This window comes from Acomys minous (assembly GCF_964271855.1).
Source record: "Acomys minous genome assembly, chromosome: 10".
Taxonomy (NCBI): domain Eukaryota; kingdom Metazoa; phylum Chordata; class Mammalia; order Rodentia; family Muridae; genus Acomys; species Acomys minous.
The window spans coordinates 59,415,668-59,436,100 of NC_140491.1; the positions used below are offsets into that span (position 1 = coordinate 59,415,668).

Sequence of the window (20,433 nt, forward strand, 5' to 3'; positions counted from 1 at the left end):
ACTATACAATTACTCAACCATATTTGTTGTTCAACTCAAAACAGCCAAAAACTGGAAACAACCTAGATGTCCATTAATGGATGAGTGGATAAAGGAAATGTTGTACATTTTACACAATGGATCATTACTCAGCTGTTAAAAATAAATGAAATTCATAGATAAATGAATGTTGCTAGAGGGAAAGTCATCCTGAGTGAGGAACCTCGGACCCAGAAAGATAAATATGTTATGCATTCAGTTGTATGTAGATGTTTGCCATTAAATCATTGATGACCAAGCTATAATCTGTGCAACAACAGGGATTAGGTATAGACAAAGGGACTGGAGAGCAAGACGGATCTCCCTAGGGAAAATAGAATAGTTATAGATGAATGGAGTGGGAGAGAGACTTTAATGGGAGGGTCAAACAGGGGACAGGGAAGTTGGGAAGGGACTAAGGGGAAGGACAGCTAAAACCAAATATTATTTGAGAGGCTGTATTTGTATTTGTATTTGTATTTGTATTTGAGAGGCTGTACCTAATACAGTAGAAGCTTAAGAAAATGTATACAAACCTGAAGATCATCTAAAGGAAACCAACAAATAATGGGTGAGAGAAAAAGCCCCAACTGGATATCTTTCATCATCAAATGAATCTTCCTGTACTGAAAATGAATTAAACCTAATCGAGGTTTCACCAAAGGGTGCCATAGAAATCACCAAACAACTCAGGCTACACAACCTGTTGGTAAGACCCTGCTGCTGAGGACAACACCTAAGCAACTCACTGAACATAGAGAATCTGAGCTGGTGTCTACCCCTATGGACTACTGTTTATGATACTAAAAGCTACTCTGCATGCTCCTAGAAAAGAAAACCAAACACCAATCCAGCCACGCTCCCTTTAGTCTACAATGGTGTTTTGTCTACAAGATTTGCTGGTGGAGTGGTGGCACAAAAGTTGTGTTAAGTGACCAACTAATATCTGATTGGATTTAAGGCCCCACTCCATGAGAAGGAACTTATATCCAATACAGTTTGGGTGGCCAAGAACCCGAAACTAGATAGGTCAGGGATAAAGAGAAATCTAAATACTACAGTTCTGCTGAAGGAACATAGCAATATGACTTATTCTGCTATATTCACAGATGGCCTTGTTCAGCCATCATCAGAGAAAACTCCTCCTGTAGCAGATGGGAACAAATACAGAGACCAACAACCAGTCAATAATGCTTCCCTTAAGGGGTCACGGAATTCTGTGGCAGAAAGAGTGTTAAGAGCCAAAGGAGATAAACACTTAAAAATAAGGCCTTAGCTTTCTCCAAGGGAGTCTCATCGGAGCAACAAATCATGCTTCAAGGTAGGCCCCATGCCCAGCGATAGATGGCCATTTGTACGTTCTTTGTCTCATAATGTTGTATCAGGGTTGTTGTTGTTTTGTTTTGTTTTTTAACTTACAGTTCCTTTGTGTACATTATAGCTTCTGGTTTCATGCTTTAATGGGATTTCTGTGTGTACAGACATGTACCACTGCATCCATATGCATTCCTCCTGCATTTTCTTTGATATTTTTATTAATGATAGACAATCATTTCATTAATGATAGCCATTTCTTGAAACATAAAGCCTAAAAATTTCTTCTTTATGAAATACAAGTGCCCAATTTAAGAGTACCTCAACCATGAGATTAACCCCAAATGATCTGTCTCATCTTTGAGGATCCACTGGTCTTCACAGCTGTGGCTTCACATCACTTTGTATAGAACTAAGACCCACTGGCTGTCCAGGGCAAACCAGAGCTCTAAGCTGTATCTTGACTACCTTCTGCTGCCCCTTCTTCTATGTACTCCTCACTACTGCAGTAGGGTCATCTGCATCACCCACCAAGTAACATTTGGATTTGTATTCACTGTGGCTTTTTCTATTATTTATTTTGGGGGAATGGGATGGGGAATATTACTAAAATCATAGCCTTCAAGTTTCTAAAAGCAGCAATAACACTGAAGTGTTTGCTGGTTATCAATCACCTGTCATCTTCATCTGTTCTTTTATTCAACTTATCTGTGGAATTTGGTGGTAGGATCTGTTTTGACAGTGTGGCACACCCTGAACCTGACCACCTACCTCATCACGTGAATGAGAATTCCGAGGAGGAAGCTATGTGTACAAAGTCTGACTGACCAATTAGAACTGTGTTGGCTCTGTTTCTTAATGGTTAAACTTTATTATACAACCCAACTATCTTACACAAGAGGGAGAAAAAAGTTAAAGGGAAACAAGAGTGAACCTTCCGCTATCTGTTCCATGGGATGGGTCACTAGGTTTCTCTGACCTGCGTGCTGGTCCGGCCTGTTCATTGATCCTTTTGCTAATCCATGAGCACTTGAGCTGCTCCCTCCAAACCTGCTCCCTCCTCCTGTCCTCTCTGCCTGTCTCTCAGGTGCAAGGGTCTCCTCCCATCAGGGTCGATTAGACGATTAGAAACACAATAATCCGAGAGGAGTCCCCAGGTCTGCTTCCTGAATTCCAAGCCCAGGATGGCTCCACCCTACCTCACGGTTAATCTCGGGGAGTATCAAAGTCCAAGGGCAAAGCCCACCAAGACTGCTTTCACCTGTGACAAAGCTTACAATCCTTCCCACAGAACTGTAGTTATGTGAAGATGTTGGACTACCCACAGCCGAATAACAATTGTATCTTGGGCTATTTTTAGCCCCTACTAGCCATTCCTTGCCCACCTCTTTTGTTGGCCCTAATGTCCTATGACTAATGAATACTTTTAGGAATGTGTTCATTAGAACACAAGCTTCTACCAGGCCCAGTGTTAAGATTTCCACCTGAAAGCATCTGTGGCCAATAGCTTGAGTTTTCTATGCATTGCCATAACCCACTTTTCTAACATCTAACTGAATAGCACTTACTATACTGAATATACAGTATATACTATACTGAATAGCAGTATACTATAAATACTACTGCTTCCACATTGGAATGTGGAACTTGGAACAAGCCAAATCCATGTCTCAGGGCGATAGTCTCTTGTATTTGGCTCCAGAATAGTCTTATTCACCTTAAGGTGAGAGATGTTCCTGTGTTGAAAAATTATCATAGTCAACAAGGATCAATCAATTGCTTTTTACTATGTCCTGGGATACCTAGGAGCCCTGTCCCTGAAGAGATCCCACTATAACTTTCCTGACAATTCAAAGAAGCCAAGCTCCTGATATTCAGCATGCAGGTTTTTTAGTGTCTGGGCCACCTTCCTATCTGTTCACCATGGCACCAAGGGCAAGGGCAAGATGGCTGTGGAGAGTGCTCATCCTCCAGAGCAGGACTAGTAGGATAAATCTTTGGTCCAAAGTGTTACATTATTCTTATGACCAAAACTCTTTACAAGACTTAAGGAATAGAAGATAGTCTAGAAGAATTGAGTATTTTCTGCAATGTCTGGCTGGAAGCTGGAAATTCAGAGACTAACCTAAGAAAGGCTTCCAGGAGAGAAAGACTGGCAGCTCATAACCTCCCTAAGCTTCATGCAGCCAAGGAAACATGTTCTAAAGAGGTCCTGTGAGTTATGTGAACTCTGTACAACAGTCTCTGTGTAATTCACTGTCAAGTATCACAGGGATCCGGAAATTTCAGTGTCCACCTTCTAGATTAACACCCATTTTTGTTACAGGATCACCTTTCAACCAATATACCACAACACTAAGGACAAGATCATGGATGTCTTTTATAGTTCAGGGGCTATAGAGATGGCTCAGGGGATAAAAAGTACTGGTTTGGTTCTCAGTATGTACATGGTAGTCACACGATCTATAACTCCAGTTCCAGGGGATTCAAGACCCTCTTTTGGCCTCTTGAGGCACCAGGCATTCACATGGTACACAAGCACACATAATCACAATGCAAACATTCATACACATAAAAATTTTAAAAATGAGATTTATACTTAGGAGAGAATTAAAACAGCAATAACAATCCATAAGTAAAGCTAGTTTATTGTACCGACAGCCCAGCATAAATGTACATAAACCCAATCTGAGGTGTTTGGAAGACCTGTTGGCTGAGTCAGAACATCATGCCTTCCAGTCCATCCTCCATGAACTTCTTATAAAGTGCCATAAACTTGGCCACAAATGCTTCCAAATGGTAAATGGCTTTGCTGCCCAGCTGTAGTCGATGCTCATAATAGCCTGCCATCTGTGCCACTTCCCCTTTCAGCTGCCCATCACAGTTATATAAGAGTTCTGAAAGTAGGCCCTACAGGAAGTGAGGGTGACATAAAGCGCAATCATGAGGAAAATAGCCAAACATGCTTATGCCTCTCACTCACAAAAGATAAAGCTTTAATATAGTTTTTATATGTATATGCAGGCGAATATATACAAACATATGTATATATGTATAAGAGAAAGATGTTATTTCATTTGTGTGAATCAAAGCCAAAAAACCTAAAACCAACATGTGTAACAAAACCTGGTATTTATTCAAGGTCTTCCATTGCCAAACACAGAAAGCCCCTTGCCACAGCATGAGGTTTTGGCTTTATTGATAATGCAAAATAAAGTACATGCAGCAGAAACTGCAAACTGACAGTATGCAGACTGAGCAGGTTGTACATATGTATTTAAGAATATATATACATATATAAATTATAAATGCACACATACTCTTTTTCCATACTAGAAATATGTACTATAATATTCTCTTGAGACCCTGGTACCAAGCAGGGAGCAATGCCAGTACCACATAATCCTGATGACAACAGTCAATACCCTACAGCATATCATCACTAACCTGTGCTGCTGATGGGCAAGTAAGTGGTGCTAAGAGACCAAGTCTCACTGTTACCCAGGTTGATGTGCTCAAAATATCCTTATACTTCATTCCAGTGGCTGGAGCTAGAGGTGTGGCCACAATATCTGGCTATGCCATTCTGAGACATAATATGTTCAACTTATAATGTGTTTACCAGGAAGAAACCTAACATAACTTGAGAGCAGCTATACGCAGTTGCATAGGAGTCCAAGGATCTAAGCACAAAGGTAGTTACTGCCACATTCATTATAAAAATAATAATAATCTATAGACAATCCAAATTTTCACCAAAAAGCTCATCTTCAAGAAATTGACATGGTCATACAATGAGGTATCATTTATCCTATACTGTTGAATGAAAACTCAATAGAATGAACAGACTATACACTAGTAACACCCATGCACGCACGCACACACGGCACTTGTTACTAGGTGAAAAGAACAGAAATCTATTCACAGCATTAACTCCTGTATGTAAGAGAGCACATTTTTCTCTGCCTTTTCAGTATCATTTAATTTTGTTCACATTACTGTGCAATTTTGACAGAAACAAACAAAATCCCACAAATGCCCCAATATCCAAAATCAGTAAACTTAGCCAAGTGGCCAGTAGGCCAATCCTATAAGGCCTAGACTGTACCTGTCTTCAGTCTCATTCTTCCATGTGTCAGCTGAGGAGGGCCTTTCCCTGAGCAGCTGTCCATACTGTGCATAGCTCACTTCCATTATTATTATCCCCCTTTCCTTCTTCTAAAGACTCACAACACTCTGAAATCTTCTTCACTTGTCCCCCTTATCACTCTCTATCACATACTGTCACACTGGGGTCCTCCCTTCCTTCTTCAGTGCTCCCCTAATGCACAGGATTACTGTCACACTGGGGTCCTCCCTTCCTTCTTCAGTGCTCCCCTAATGCACAGGATTACTGTCACACTGGGGTCCTCCCTTCCTTCTTCAGTGCTCCCCTAATGCACAGGATTACTGTCACACTGGGGTCCTCCCTTCCTTCTTCAGTGCTCCCCTAATGCACAGGATTACTGTCACACTGGGGTCCTCCTTTCCTTCTTCAGTGCTCCTCTAATGCACAGGATTACTGTCACACTGGGGTCCTCCCTTCCTTCTTCAGTGCTCCCCTAATGCACAGGATTACTGTCACACTGGGGTCCTCCCTTCCTTCTTCAGTGCTTCCCTAATGCACAGGATTACTGAAATGCTAGCAATAATGATATATCTCAGCATTTCAAAAGTTTTGTGATCACGCAGCCAGTGTCCAGCTTACAGTTATAAAAGTTCAGGACGTAAAACAGGGCTACTTACCTTCATTATTATCTCAGGAGGAATACAATGAGTTAGAAGCTCATAGAGCCTCCCATGGACTTCAAGGAGCCTATATAAAACAAAGAAATTGCTACTTTGTGATAAAAAGTAAGAAGCAATTTTAACACACCAGCCAGTACAGGTCCATTTTCTTACTTGCTATATCACCTTGATGGCTTGTGCTGTATGAAGGAGAGACAGCCCAAGCCCCACCTACTTTAGTTTGTCTTTTCAGACAGTCTCATTCTGTGGCCCAAGTGGCCTGGACCTCACTGTGTAGCTCATGCTGGCTTTGAATCAGGAGCAATCTTCCACCCTCAGCCTCCTAGGATACACCACCATGGTCATGGACCAATTCAATTTTTAAAAAGGTTTTTTTTTCATACCTTTTTAACAATAGGTATTTATAATAAGGGCTATTATATCACTCACAAGACTACTAGAGAGAAATCAAGATTCCAGGGCCTGACAAGTTTGGTGAATAATCTGTTTCTTGTACAAACCTGAGGACCTGAGTTTGATCCTTTAGAACCCATGGTGGAGGGGACAATGGACTCCCGGAAGTCATTCTCTGATCTCCAGATACTGACACAATCATGGCTGTATACACACATATTCAGAGAGAGAGAGAGAGATAATAACTTTAAAGAAGAAAAATGACCTTGAAATGTAAAGCTGATTCACATCAGGACCTGAAGACACTCACTTTACTGATATACCAAGCGCTATGTTAATGCATCTTCTCTACACACAACTGAATTGTACGCCTTAAGTATCCAGAGTGGCTGTGAAGACTAGACAGCCACCGTCAATCACCCAAGTGATGAGGGGATATGAGCAAAAAGTATATAAACAACACAGCAGGGACACAAGCTGCCTAGTATAGAAGGGACAGAGCTCCCAGGGAAGCACAGCCAAGCTAAGCCAACACGGGGGCCAAACCTGTGAACCCTTAACTCAAGCCTTCCTGATGACACTTTCAGGAGTGGGTGAAGGAAATGCACACATTGCATGTCAGAACAAGAATAAACAACAATATTCCCCCAAGGTTCTGACCAAAAGTGAAAACAACTACCCACAGTTCTCAGTAAGCTACTGCCGATTCCACTCCATGTCAATCAAGATAGGGATTTAAAAGTTTTCTTAAAAGTAGACATTCAAGCTCCTTTCCATCCCACAGGCAGAGTATAGTACAGGAGTACCCAAGATACCTCACTGCCCAGCTCCACTGCACAGGAGTACCCAGGATGCCTCACTGCCCGGCTCCACTGCACAGGAGTACCCAGGATGCCTCACTGCCCGGCTCCACTGCACAGGAGCACCCAGGATGCCTCACTGCCCGGCTCCACTGCACAGGAGTACCCAGGATGCCTCACTGCCCGGCTCCACTGCACAGGAGTACCCAGGATGCCTCACTGCCTGGCTCCACTGCACAGGAGTACCCAGGATGCCTCACTACCCGGCTCCACTGCACAGGAGTACCCAGGATGCCTCACTGCCCGGCTCCACTGCACATGAGTACCCAGGATGTCTCACTACCCAGCTCCACTGCACAGGAGTACCCAGGATGCCTCACTGCCCGGCTCCACTGCACAGGAGTACCCAGGATGCCTCACTGCCCAGCTCCACTGCACAGGAGTACCCAGGATGTCTAACTGCCCAGCTCCACTGAGTGATGCTGGTAAGAGGCCTGTAAAACCCTAACTCATCAGACACAACCGACAAGAGAAGTGCTCGCTGCTCTCACCAAGACTTTCATCTCAAGCAGGACAGTCAGGTTCTCTCTGGTGCCGGCACTCAGGTCCATTCTGCACTTAAAATGATCAACTACCCCTAAGGCCCAAGGATGAGGCTGTGCTCCCACGAGCCTGAAGAAATGCTATACTGAGGTAACAAGGGAACTTCAAACCTGACCAAGTTGTTCAGATAAAGAGACTGTCTTAGTCAAGCTGCCATAAGGCAAACTAGCAATGGAGGCATGCTCAGTACTGTACACTGTGAGTAACAGACCCACAGGTGGACCCAGCAAGAACAACTTTAGAATTCATGACAAAATGAAGTTTTCTAAGTGCTTTGTACTTCTCTTCCCAGACTCTATCCTTGGACATGGCGTGTTTCCTAGTTCCAGAGCTGTATCGCACAAACTCTTTGTTCTCTGTAACAAAGCACAAGTACCCTTGCAGAACAGCAAATGAAAAGGCTGGGAACCTAAGGTGAAGGCACCTGCCTAGGATGTTTGGTTAAATTAGGATGAGAGCTGGAAGCACAGTGTCTTTCTAGCACATTCTGCGTCAATTTCAAAGCAAGTACAGCAATTACGATTGTTCATTCAATCTAACCACACTAGGCAATCCATGCTGTGGACTAAAACTAAGCTACTGAACATTCTGGAACAAAAAAGAAAACAGTCCAAAATTTATTAAGTATGGTTCAATTTTATATGTTGACAGATCACGGAAAACCACACTAAGTACTTTGGCTACTATATTTTAGATCTTAAGTGCTGGTTTTTTTCCTTTCAAATAAGGCTCAAGATTAGTTTATACTTGTAAATGTCATGGTATCTCTGCCTCCCTCACACTGTTTTACCTTTGTGGCGTCTGCTGACTGACAATAGCATTGGCAGTCTCCTTCTGATACACCTCCCAGTCTGTCTCGGGGATTTCTTGGTCTTCAGTAAAAGGGTATCTGTGAAACAAAAAGAAATCAATGAACAAGACACTCCCATGTCCCAGAACGCTCCCTGTGGTAACAGCCCCACTCACTGCTGCACTCTGCAAGCTTCACACATAAGTAAGGCTTTTCTGAGGTTTCTGCAGGACTTCTCGGCCAGTCTATGAGCCAATTTCGAGGGAAGGGCCAGAGCTTCCTTCTTGCAGACAGTAGATAATACACTGCAAATCTGTGAGACACATTAACGGAGGAAAATCACAATGAGGATGTTTAACTCCTGCTAACACTGATATGTAGCCCTGTCAGTGCTGCTCTGCCTCCCGCAGGGCACCATATGCTGCTGCTGTGTGCGATCTCTCAGTATCTACTATGAACAGGAAAGTGACACATGGAGCTGATGCACACAATCTTCCCCTCTCTATTGTCAGTGGGAAAGCTGTCTACTGTGAGAAACAGGGGCATGTGACTAACAGCTGTTAAAATGAAAAGGGAAATAGTGTACTGACTCCCCCAGAGGGACCAGGATTCTCATGTCATCTCCTTCCTTGATGCTCATATTTCCCCCTATAACTAAGTAAATCAGCTTGAGGTAGAAGATACCAAATTCTTCCGGAGACATCACATAGCTTGGTGATTGCTCATCTGTTAAGAGTAAAAGACTAGTGAAAGAGAGCATGTTCTGTATTTGCATTCACCATTAAACACATCACTATCACTCCGCACCTACTAATGGCTGGCCTACAGCTCTATCTGTAGCTGCCCTTCAATGACCAATAAGTGTCACTGTATTTCAGAAAGCAAAACTGGAGCAAGTATTTCTGAAAACCTTAACCTGACTTACATCTTCGATGCTGGGAGCAGGCACACGAACTGCCAGGCACCTACTGCGGATCGGGGGTATCACCTTGGACGTAGAATTACAGCACAAGATCAGCCTGCAGGTGGACATGTACTTCTCCATGGTTCTGCGCAAGGCATGCTATGCTGAGCATCCTTTGTGAGTTTATCCACTTCTGTCAATAATACCACTGAGTCAAAAAGAAAGAAACCAGCTTCACATTAAGGCTTGAGAGGCAAGGCCTTAATCCTAAATAGATGACTGATAGTCCACTTTTACCTTTGAAAGGGACAGATTAGATTTAGAAGAGTATTTTTTATTTTTTTATAAAAAAAAAAGACTAAGAAACATTGGTCACAGTGAAGTTAAATTAGGAATGTCACTACAGGGTCACAGTGAAGTTAAATTAGGAATGTCACTACAGCCGTTACCACTGGTAACAAAGTTGCAAGACCTGAATGTGCTGCATTCAGGAGGATTTGGATGCATCCTAGGACCGGTCAGTCTTAAGTGGCTCAGGAACAATGCATAGGCAGCGGATAAATCTAACTTGCAAAAACAAGCTGCTTCCAAAGGATAGCAGCGGCAACAGGTTCCACTTAAACGAGCTCACAGTCACAGCCGCCTCAGCATTTAAGTCATACTACAGCCACATTGAAGCTGATAGGAACAAACAGTGACAACGAAGCGGCATCGTGCTCAAATGGGAGAGAAAGGAGGGATCCACAACACTTGCCCCAGCTGTTAGGATGTGACGCCCCAAAGTACCCAAAGGACACACTGGGAATCACAGCCAATAGCAAAGCAGAAGTTGTAAGCGGGAGAAGCAGGTTGCACAGGGCCCAACACAGTAAAGCCTGGGCAAGTGGTTGGTTCTGAAAATGCTACAATGACGCTCCACACAGAGCCCGGCAATGGAAGTGGCTGAACAGAGCAACAATGAGACAAGAACAAGGATGCAGAGTGGCAGGAAAAACAAAGAGGTAGAGACCGCAGCACAGGGTTATGTGCTTCACTGCTTTCTGAAAATAAAATATGGGGCCCACCTGAGACCCAATGCCTCTCTGGCCTCCTACTTTCAAACACTACAAGAAAGCCCTTTTTTTTTTAATTTAAATTCACATTTATTTTTTGTAAAATGGTCAACAGAAAAGAACCAATTGAATTCAAAGTTCCAAGAAAACCATTATTTTCATATAGCCATAAACTTAATGGAAAACTTTGGAAGTACAAGTACCTGAGTTCAGGCCCAGTGCCCATGTACAGAGCTGGGGAAGCAGGGATAGGGGTATCCCAGGAACTCACAGCCCTGTCAGCAGAGCCAAAAATCAGTGAGCTCCAGACTCAGCGAGACCTCACCTCAAACATAAGGTGAAGAATGAGCTAGGAAGACAGGAAGTGTCAACTGCCGCCATGCACGTGCACTTGCACACATGTGCATTGTACATCATCACATCACGGCCCCACACACCACAAACACGTATACACAAAAGAAATGGGCTAAGAATAACTATAAATAATTCAAATAATAAATACATAACAGAAGAAAATATAAAAACAAAAATGCTATTTTCTCCAAAATGACAAAGGTAAAAAAATAACATGGAGATTAGATAAATGTTTTGGAGAAATACAAATGTATACTGTCCCCCAGAAGAAGAATTTGACATCAAATGCTGCCATTTTGTCATCAGAAATTCTTATGTGTAAGAATAACATGTATATAAAAAATACTGGCAGGCAAAAGTCACTGTCAATAGTGGCTGTCTAGGAAATGCAATTGCAGCTAGTTTTATTTTCTTTGTTCACAATTGACAACAGGAAACTTTGGTCATAGAGTGTTATTTTGAAATGGCATTGCTTTTTATTTTAAATGAGGTGGGCTCCCATTACCTTGCTCTGAAATGTCAAACAGGCACCACAGACAGAAGACTGAATACCATAAGACTAAACACCATAAGCAGAAACCAGGGCTCACATTCATTTTTCTTTTCTTTTGAGACAGATCTCTCTATGCAGCCCTGGCTATCTTGCAGCTAGGTCACTCTGTAAACGAGGCTGGCCTTGAACTCCTTTGCCTCCCCAGTGCTGTAATTAAGGACATACACATGGATGCCCAGCATGTATTCATTTCTAGCTCCAATAAGAAAAAAGCCCTGTCACTCCAGAGCCTCAAAGAAAGTCTCCTCACCACCTACCTTTGAAGTCTCTTTGTGAGCTTGTTTCAAGCTGTTGTGACTGTGCCACTGTCTTCAGCATCTCCTGAATAACCACCCGGTCACTGTTCCCTGCATCACTACACAACAGAAGAATGTTGGTTATATGGATGCAAATACTCACCAAGTAAAATATACCCTCATTCTTAATCTGTTATTACATGAGAAATGCCAGAAGTTGGCCTTCTTTTGCTTTGTTTTGGGAGACATGTTGACATCAGCCTCCAGAGTTTACCATCATGCTTGGCTACAATTGAAGGCCTTGTGGTGACATCTTTTTTGCTGTTGTTGAAACTAGTAATATCTAATTAATACTCATAAACCTTTAAAATTGAGATGTTTTAGGCTCCTTAACAAGTTTAAAATGTATTACTACTAAAAATATTCTGTGTGCTCTCACAGTAGTTTATTATTACTTGAACAACAAAACTAACAGTTTAACAAATATCTTGATACACTACTTAGTACAGAAAGTGAAGACCTAATTACATCCTACTTGTCAATTACTTTGTTACCCACACAGCCCTTAAGGTTTCCTCTGCTTGCCACAGCTGGATCATAACAGCTGGACGCTGGCAACCATTTTCCCAGCCAAGAAGTTAGAATAATTCCCAAGTTGCCTATAGAGCAAACATGTTTAGTTTTATAATTTGATCTATTCGCAATCTTTCCCTTGATGAACCCTCTCAGGGTTACTCTGAGGTTCATATACAGCACACAAGGGTCCTGCCGCCAAATCCACATAAGCAAGATCTTTCAACTCCTCCTTCTGCGCTCTCCACTACACCCCTTCCTTTACACAAGCACTCACCTCAGCAACATGGTCCATGGTGGCCCCTGCCCTAAGGGCCTCTGATCTGTACTCCTCCAAGAATGCCTAGGCCACACAAAACCCTGACCATTTTCCCAGCTCTGATCTGCAACGTTCGTCCCCGGTGTGCACCCGTCCCCAGCGGGACATCCCGGCAATGCTTACTGGCCATCACACCACTCTAACTGGGACACTGAAACACAAACTAGTGCAGCCTGCAGCCATGCTCATTCCAAACAGGATCAACTTTTTAGACAGCTTTGCGCATGCTCATCAGCACCGAATAAATCAAGATCACTAACAGAATTCATGTAAGAATTATGGGAAAAGAGTAAGCTCTGTTGATGGCATAGACTTGAATGCACTAAGAGCACAGTAGACCAAGCACCAGGCTGTGTCAAGCAAGCTGCTTTACTTTAATCTGCTTATATCCTGTGCTTCTACATAGACAATATTATTAAAAAATAAAACTATAATCTGGAGGACAGAGACTGCAAAACTCCTTTTCTGCTAACATTGTTAATTTCTAGCTACTTTTATAAAAAATATTTAGTAGGAATTTACCTGGGATTAACTTCAAGGTGGTAGTTACTGGCAATGTGCTGATTTCAATTTTTTTTTAGATGGAGTCTATGAATGAAACAAGAATCTCCTCAACATTTACTGATCGGCTGTCTTCCCTTTTTTATGTATCAGCAAATCATCACTGTCAACTATCTGCAGTCTTCCATATTAACAGAGAAATAAAGGAAAAATACATTAATAGGATCAGTGTTTCATGGAAAAAATATAAAAAGAGGGAATTTCACACATACCTATTTTGCTTTTCCTACTATGTCTTTGCAATCCTTTTCGGAAAACTGCTGGAGGCCATGACTGTATATCAACTCATAACATGCACAGTCTACAGCTAATTACCCATATGGATTTTCACTCTGTTGACACTCTGTATATCTGTGTCCCCTGACTACAGCCCCATCAGCTGAGCAAGAATCTAACATGTCTGGCTATTCAGTTTCACTGACTGGATTCTGATCTTGCTGTTTTCTAATACAGAACAGACTCACACTGCTGGGCCACTCCAAAGCTCCAGTTACTGGCCACTCACACTGCACTGTGATTACTTGTTGGTTTTGACCAAGTTATCTTCCTGCTGTTTAATAGAATACTTTATGCCAATCACTCTCTGCTAATTCGGCTTATCCCCTGTCTTACAGACGTAAAGCCACATGCACTAAACAGCCACATCTTTTCTGTAGTTTCCATGTTCTCCATGGCTTCCCTGCCCATGGGGAGCTCACAGAGTCTAAGACATGTCATTCTAAGACAGTATTTCATCAAAGGTCTTTATATCATAGCTGTATGACACAGCATTCATCTTTACTTTCCTCCAGTAGATGACCAGCTATGCTGCCTCATTCTTTCCACTAATTTGAAATACACCCTGCATGTTTGTGGGCTATTTGCTTTCACAGGTCAAATTATTACCTTACTGTTTTACAGTCAAACTCTGATTTGCCATCTTGTAAAAGAAGTCCCATGTCAGTTTGAATGTGCCATGTCCCTACAGACTTAAGTGCTCAGATGGTGCTGTGTTTGGGATGTTCTGGAAATGTTAGGGAGTAGGGCCTGCCTACAAGAGGTAGACCGTGGTAGTGGAGTGGATCGTTGGGCATAAATGTGCCTGGTTCCTTCCTGCCTCTAGCTCTGCTACCCCTCCACTGACAGAGGAAGTTCCTCCTTCATACACTTACACCCCACCCCTATAACTTTTCTGCTGCATGATGGACTTAAAGACACAGTCCACTGACCACAGACTAAACCTTCTGAAATTACTTCAAACTCAGGACTCAAGTTGGTGAAGTGTATTTTATCAGAAAACTTGCTATTTCTATTTCTCAAAATCAATATATCTCAATAGTCTGTCTGTCTGTCTCTCTCCCTCCCTCCTCTCTCTCCCTTCAAATAAATCCACCCTCCCTTAAGCTAGTTTGTGGTACATAATCTGATTCCACAGATGAGATAAGGGAACAAATGCACTTTAAGTATCTTATTTACAACTTTAACTCATTTCAGAAATGTATTCTCCATAGGGAATTTAGGATGGCATCATACAGTTTTTAAACATTGGGAATTTAACTGAAATTTATATTGTAATATGAGGGAAAATAACTTTTTAAATAATAAGTCTCCCAAATGAGAAGATACTTCGTGTTTCTATTTGCTCATCTCTTTTGTCTTGTAAGACAAGGTTTCTCTGAGATAACTCAACATTACCCTCTTGAAGATTCTATTAAGAGCATTCCATTCACACTAAACACTTTTCCTTTTTCAATACACAATACCATAAGACACTCTATTAGAGGCCGGGAGGACTTTAAAAAGGTGTGGCATATTCTCTTAGTAACTTCAAAACAAATACAACTTACCAAAGTCAAAGATAAACAAGTATAATCAAGGCAAGTTACAAATTACTATTTGTAATGAACTGCCAATTTTGCTGAGCTGAGGAGCACTTAAGAGAAGGGCATGTCAGGGACGGCGGGTGTGTGTGTGTGTCTGAGTAGAATGTACCTGCTATGCATGCATGATGACTTGAGTTCAAATCCCCAGACGCTACATAAAAGCTATAAGCGCTAGTGAAAATCCCAGGGTACCTTCACAGGGAGGTGGGAGGCAGAGACAGGAGATTCTGGGTCAGCCACCCTGCTGCAGGAGATGGCAAAGAAACTGTCTTAAACAAAATGGAAAAGAGAGAATTCACAGCCGTTATCCTACTCATCACATACACACATGGTACGCGAGTGTTCATGAGCTCTCGAGTATGCGCACACACATAGGGGTGAGGTATGTACATGACCAGGACTGAAAATCCCTGCCAGAAACATCTGCCAAGCCTCGACATGAGATGCTTACTGTGATACTTTGATGCTCAATTCTCAATTTTTCCACCCCAACACCATACAGTTCTCGTAGAATACACATAATTCTCATCTTTTTTCCAGCACCTGATGGTCCATAGACTAAGAGGTGAGGAAAGTCTCCACACTGCACCTAAGAAAAAAAAGAACAACACATTTTACCCTAGTCAAACTGAGGTGACACAGGGTTAAACAAATTACTTTTAAAGTACCAAAGCATTTTGTTTACCATCCAACTCCAATAGAAAATTTGCCAAACTCTGGAATGTTTACTATTTTCTGGGCATTAATTTAACCCAACTTACATGCACAACACAGAGCATGCAAGGCCCAACACTATATGCTTAAACATAGGAACGCCCTATCAATCTCTGTAACTGCAATAGATGCTCCTCCTACCCGGGTCCCCCAAAATGGTCCTCTTCCTAAGAAGCAGGTGCACCAATTTCCTTGCAAGGCCACTTGGGAAGCACAAGAGAACTTCACCTAAGGCCAGGAATGCAAAGCTATGGAAATGGCAGCAGTAAGAGAGTGCTATCAAACTAAAGAGCAATATAGGCACGGGGGCTTGATCTGTTAAGAAGACAGTGTTTAAAAGCAGGCTTACTAACAGGTAGGAATAGTATTTTAAAGCCTGCTCTAAAAATATAGCCCCAACTCTGTACGAGTAGCCACAGAAATCCAGTAAAAGATGCATCCATCCTGCCGCTAGGAAAATTAACGTTACTGTAAGAAAAACTGGTATGCATATAAACGAAGTATAATGCTCTACTTTAAATTATTTGCATGGATTAAAAACAAAAACATATCCTCCACTTCACTCTCGATTCTTAAAAAAAAAACAAAACTCATATATTGAGAGGATAGAGGCATTTGTTCAAATTTCTCCTCTTTGGAAAGCACTTCGCTATGATTATGAAGAGTTTAGTTACTAGCAACAGAGTCCCAGAGCACAGCCTCCATCACTGCCCGCGGCTGTAACACACTCGCCCCGCCCCTGCGCCGACTCCTACAGCCCGGGCCAGCTCAGTGGGCGCCATTATAACGCCCTCTCTCAGATCGCCACGCCAGGCTTACGGGGACCCCGCAACACACACTCTGCACTCTGGGGGCTCCCTCAGCAGCACTGGGGGGCCCCGTCTCACTCCCTTCCCCTCTGCTTTGCGGGAAGCTGCTGAGCGTGGCGGCCGCCTCCCTCCCGCTCTGCTCACCAGGTTGCGCAGCTGTGCCGCCTGCTCCTTGTGATAGTCCAGCCGGGTGAGGGAGCTCGGCCGGTATTTATCCACCCAGAGGCTCAAGGCCGCTTCCGAGTCCCAACGGTGAGACCGCCTTAGCCAGCGACCAGTTTTCCCGCGGGCGCCAACCCGTAAAACGTCACGTCCTGCAGCGCTCGACTTCCGGACAGGGACTTTACGGATTCCTAATGGGACCTGAAATGGTCCCCCCTCCCCCCACCCCTCCGCCAGCGTAGCGCGTAGTTCCTGCTACTATGATACCAGCAGTCGCTGAGTTCTTGCTGCAGTCCTGTCTCTTTATCCTCACGCTCTATGACGTTTTAGAAAATATCAGACGGAGTTAAAGACGCAGGGCGTCCAATCTGAGTGCTTAGAAGAGGGAAGTTTCCTCTATTTCTTTCCTCCATTTATAACTTCATCCAAATTTGTGCTACAGAAATTCATCTGTATTTGCAGAGCTGGGGTTTTTTTGTTTGTTTGGTTGGTTTTTGTTTTGTTTTGTTTTGGTTTGGTTTTGGTTTTGGTTTTTCGAGACAGGGTCTCTCTATGTATTCTTGGCTGTCCTGGACTCGCTTTGTAGACCAGGAACTCGAACTCACAGTGATCTGCCTGCCTCTGCTTCCCGAGTGCTGGGATTAAAGCTGTGCGCCACCGCGCCCGGCTGTAGAGCTGTTTTTTTTTTTTTAATAAATGAATCAATGAATGAATATGTACATAAGTAAATAAATAAATGTCAATGATTATTTGTGTCAGTTCTTGGTGCCCTCAGAGGTCAGAAGACACCAGATTCCCATGCAATGAGGGTTACAGACAGGTGTGAGCTGCCATGTCATTGCTGGGAACTGAACTCCTCTAGAGGAGCTGCGAAAACTTTTAACCACTGAGCCACTACCTCTAGACCTGTGTTCTTCTCACTGTAAATCGATTGCAGGCACTCAGTAGAATTTATAGAAAAAAAATAGTGGAGGGAAGAACAGTTTTAAACTTCATTTTATTTTACTTTTTATCTCCACTACACAAAGTTCGTAATGGATTGAAAACAAAATAAATAAAAGGAAGCAAGAAAGACTACAGAAGAGCAGTAGGGGAGAAGACACAGGATTGGCATGCTATTTTCTATAGAGAACATCTGAAAGCCTTTTGCTCAAAAGGAAACGTGTGAAACACTTGAGAAAATATTCTGCATCTCAAGGCCACACCATCACAATGCCCCTCAGCTGCACCTCTCAAAATGTGCTTTTCTAGTTGTAATGCTGGTTGCATTTGTTTAAGATATAAATGTTCGAGCATGGTCCATGGAAGATAGAAGAGGACACTGGATGCCCTAGAATAGGGATTACAGTTGGTTAAGAATTGCTAGGGAGTGGATGCAAGCTGTCTTTAATAACTGCAAAGGCTCTTAACCCCTGAGCCATCTTTCCTGCCCCCCTGATTTCTTATTCAACATGTGCTTTTGTTTTGCGTCCTTACTCAGACTCCTGTCTTAAGATTAGAAATCCTTTCATAAGTGGAATTGATTTCCAGATATATTTAGTAGCCTTCTATCAATGTGCTATACAAGAATTGATTGTCTTCACCTATGAACCATCATGTTCAGCGAGCTATTGGGTAGATAAAATATCACTGAGAGAAATCAATAACACCAGAACTATAAGATCTAGTTCCTGAGTTCAAGAAACTTCTGAAACAAATCTGGGGACATCTGCATTTACAATGGTGAGAAACTAATGTACTTTCTAAGCAGCTCCTTCCCACAGCCCTGTCCTGTATTCAGGGACACGTTTCTAGCTGCCCAAGAAAACCTTCCTCATTCTCTATTGTTGGACTGCAATGAGGAAACAACTTCTGAAGTGAGAAAGCAAAGGAAATTAGAAACAAAGGCATTGAAGGGCCACGTTTATAGACACTGGGGTTGTGATCATGGAAAGACTTTTGGAAATGAGGAGAGTGAGATAGATGCCACAATGAGCTATGCTTTGTCAGTGGTGGCCAGTAGCATGACAGACAGCTTCAGTAAGAACAGATAGGTCGTGGTCTATCCTAGCGTCTGTGCTTTAGTGCTGTGTTCTAAAAGGTTGAAAGAATATGGAGAGAACGAAGGCGGGGGAGCTCATCAAGGTTTACTCGATTTCGTAGGTCCAAAACACAGTGCCCCATTCATTTTAATTTCAGATAATATTTTAGTGCGTCCCAGGCAAAATATTTTTCAGTTGAAATTTGTTTTACATGAAATTAAATTTTAATTGGGTGTCCTGTGGTTTTATCTTACAATCATCCTCAGAATCCTCTAATTTATGAGACCTGGTAATAAGAGATATGCAAGGAACATGGGCAATATTTTGAGGGTGCTTTTGTATTTGTTTTAGGAAATAAAAATGAGAAGTCATGATGATTCAACAGTTCCCAATGCCTCCATTCATTTAACACTATTTAATGAGGGCTGGAGAGATAGATGGCTCAGCAGGTGGTTGTACCAAAAAAAAAAAAAAATAGAGTTCTAAGAATAAGAAAAAAAATGAGAGCTTAGATATCCAACAGGCAGCTGTTAACATCTGTCCAAATAGGCACACAGTAAGGGGTGAGAGAGACACAGAATGATGAAGAATTAGGTGGGTTTCATAACAAAGGGCTGTTTGTGGTACACTGGGATGGTTGTGTTAAAATATGTGATTTGTTTAAGAACAAATACACAACTCTAGGATGGATACGGGTGGATGATGGATTTGGAAGAAGACAGATTTACTTCCCTACAGTAGTAAGTGTTGTGTATTAATGGCCTACTAAGGTTTTTCTTATGTTCTTATTCTTGGATTCTAGTTCTCGTATATTAAAACAAGCATCATCTGAAACTGGAAAGATGGCTCTGTGGTCCAGAGCACTGGCTGCCAGGGTGAGTTGATACCCCTGGGGGCCTCCCCTTCTCTGAGAAGAAAGGAAAGGGGGAGGAGAAGGGAGTGTGAGCGTGGAACTGGGAGGAGAGGAGGGAGAGGGCTGGGATCCAGCTGTAAATTGGTTAAATAAATAAATACATAAATACATAAAAGAATGGAGGGTAAGAGACCAGCTCCTCTTTCAAAGGACCTGGGTTCATTCTCAGAACCCACATGGTAGCTTATGACCAGTTCCAGTTCCAGGGTATCTGATGCCCTCTTCAGGCCTCTGTGGGCACTGCACACATGTGATGTGCAGCCACACCTGCAGACTGAACATCTGTACATGGACCATTAAGGGATTTTTTTTAAAAAAGTAACTAAATACAATGAACACCAACTTACATTTTCTGATGATAAACCTGATATCTGTGCCTTACCACTACTAAATCATTTAACATCTTTGCAAAGATCACAAAGTTTATACAGATATCAGGTGTGGCACAAGCTATCTCTCTGTTCTCCAAGCCTACTTCCTTTTGTTCTAACATCTAAAACTATGTTAGTTTTCTACCAGTTTCCATTTTTAGACATGACTCTGTCACTAAGTCTAGCCAACCAGACATGAAGCAAACCCCTGTCAATCCATATTATTCTTAAATGATCTGTATTATCAGTAGGCCTGGCTATCAATCAATTAAGACACTGACACTGGTTATATTTTAAAATATTTAAATATTTAAAATAGCCTT

The 20,433-nt window shown here is 42.4% G+C and overlaps 1 pseudogene across 1 annotated transcript; it reads right to left on the minus strand.

Moving 5' to 3' along the window:
* Positions 1-3,960: 3,960 nt before the first annotated feature.
* Positions 3,961-16,952, minus strand: LOC311606293 (replication factor C subunit 3-like; annotated as a pseudogene). Its single transcript, XR_014783669.1, has 9 exons — positions 16,788-16,952; positions 15,572-15,709; positions 13,220-13,285; positions 11,827-11,924; positions 9,632-9,818; positions 8,883-9,019; positions 8,707-8,805; positions 6,118-6,187; positions 3,961-4,242 (listed from the first exon to the last, which is right to left on the minus strand). The product of XR_014783669.1 is annotated as a replication factor C subunit 3-like (transcript).
* Positions 16,953-20,433: the final 3,481 nt, after the last annotated feature.